We start from the raw sequence: 2,712 nt of genomic DNA, 5'->3' as shown, positions 1-2,712 counted from the left end.
CTGCATTTAATGCTTTTCCTGTTGGCAGTTCAAATCCAGCTCTAGTCAGATTATTTAAAGATTTCATATTTGACATCTGCCTAATAAATCTGACAAATGTATAACCCAGATGCGTGGTCTATAAAGAAAGAAGACTCCTCACTGAGTAGATATACTTGTATATTGATCCCTGGCTGTATATAGGAACTATATGTACACAGCTTTTTTTACCTGCTGATTTATAAGTATAGGTTTATCAAGGGATGTGTTTCAGTGTCTCTGAGATGCCTTATTGTGACAAAATTAGCATGAGAGGGAAAATTGGGAATGTAAAGGGCAGTTCCAGATGTCGTGGACCATGCCCTACAGCTGTTAAGCCGGCACTGCTTGTTGGATGGCCTGCGTTAAGATTATCCTCGGGAGACAAGTCTGCCTTGTACGTGTACAAAGCCTTCGGCTTTGTGTACAACTTCAGTATTTTAAGATGGTTTATGTTTCTTGATTACCATGACCTTATGAACAGATATAGAGTGAAGTTGGATCTAGGCATGTCGCATTGTAAGTGTTTTCTTAACCTCATACAGATACAAGTTCTCTGTTTTTATTTCAGCTGCCCCAGGGGAGGACAGGTGCTACTGGAAGAGGGCGTGGCAGGGCACGAGGAATTTCCCTCTGCTCTGTTAGCCTAGATGTACAACAACCGGAGGTTTGAACCAGCTGAAATCGTCAAAGACCAGGCCGGTGAGAGACTGTGCTGTGTTTCAGTGCCTAGCAATGATTGTTACCGTTTGTTTGTGCTTATGTATGTATTTATGAAATGGAATAGAATTTATTCTTGAATATGTCTCATACAGTATATTATCACAGCAGGTACATGTATGTGTTCATGGAGTGAACTTAGCAAGGTGATGAAATGAGTATTTGAAGATGTAACTCCTTAATATAGCCTTTCTTTCACTTACTGGGACACACAAAGTATGGGCTCAATCCTATCCATGGGACAGTAGCGAATTTGTACATTCCTGTAATCTTATAATATGTGATGCTTTGGTGACAATAAAAGGTCAAAGATGCCGGTGTGACTGTTTGTGCTGTATAACATTGATTGAAAAGCACTTGTCTTTCACGAGTATGGTGTGTATATCTGTACATCAGAACTACATTGGTAACCTGCCAAAAGTGTGTGGTTTGTTCACTCTAGCATGTCCTACATCCTTAAAACTTTGTACCTCCATCATAGTGAAAAGCATTAAACAACAATCCATAAATAAATGAATTAGCGTATTCATGTATAGGTGTACATGTACACTTGTGTGAGTAGCAGATGCATATTTGTCTGCATGCACAGAGTTTTACATCGTACTTCACCTTGTTTACAGCCATGTGATGATGAGGATTTATTAGATATGTCTACATATGCTGTGTCTTCTTGTGGCAGGGGCGAGACCATGACACCAAAGCACTGCTGCCACTGGAGTATCATGCCAAAGACACCAGACATGTCACCCCCACCCAGTCACTTTATACTGACCCTTGGCCAACTGTCCTGTTTTCTTTGCTCTAAAGAAAAGAAAACATAGAAATGATATCAAAATGAGATGAAAGATCGTGAAAACTTACTTGCAAATTTAATGCTTTTTTTTTTAGATTTTTCTTTCAGAAGAAAAGGGTATTTGAAGATATTTGGTATATATACTCTTTGCATAATAGTGTTTGAAATAAGGATGTGGTGCATGACCAATAAATGTATTTGAATGTAAATTTGTTATTTAAACACAAGCAAATGCATTTACTCTGAAGTATGATAATATTTATGAATATATTTAAAATATATGAAAAATATGATCAAAATCCAGGTTGAACACATTTATTAGCAGAAAAAAAACAAAATCAGGTGCAACTATATTTATTAAACATCTGTTTTTATCCACAATTAAAACATTATTTCACAAAGACAGTATATACCAAGAGATGGTCCCAGATACCCACCATACAAAAAAATATTTTCATGTTCTTTTTCTCTTTAAAGAACAATTGGCACAAATATTGAATACCATATTTACCACTTTTTTGCACTTTTGTACTTATTTTGATAATATTTATGAATGTATTAAAAATATTAATATTATCAAAATCCAGGTTGACCCATTTGTTAGCTGAAAAGACCAAATTCTGGTGCAAATGTATTCATTAAACATCTGTTCTATCCACATTTGTAACATTTTTTCGCAAAGACATTTTGTTCTTTTTTGTTCAGCCTCTGCCACACCAAAGGCACACCTGATGAAGGAGAAGCGACTGTCATCCTCTAGTCAGACCGTGTCCACAGAGGGTTTTAAAGTAGAATCTGGAAACGGTGATAGAATGCTACGTACAGCCTCAGCACCCTGTGTTGCCATCCACAGCCTCACTGAATTTCCTGCCTTAGTAAGCTCCAGACAAGACAAAAGAGCAAAGTTTTCTCCTACACCAGCTTCCCTAGTTAGTAAGCCGAGGCGTCCTGGCCAACAGAAACGCCGTCCAAGTTCTAGAGAGAGGGCGAGGAACACTGACCCAGGTGTGTGTGATTCTGAGGATCAGCTCACATCAGAAAACTCTGGCCTAGATTATGCCAGTGAGAGTGATGACAGAGTGGAGTCTTCCGTGACCAGTAACAGTGGTGACATAAAGAGGACTCTGAGTTCACATGCTGCACACAGTGTCCGGGGCTCACAGAGCTCTCCCACGCCTCAC

The sequence above is a fragment of the Liolophura sinensis genome, chromosome 1 (assembly GCF_032854445.1).
Source record: "Liolophura sinensis isolate JHLJ2023 chromosome 1, CUHK_Ljap_v2, whole genome shotgun sequence".
NCBI lineage: Eukaryota > Metazoa > Mollusca > Polyplacophora > Chitonida > Chitonidae > Liolophura > Liolophura sinensis.
This window is presented reverse-complemented; position numbering follows the sequence as displayed.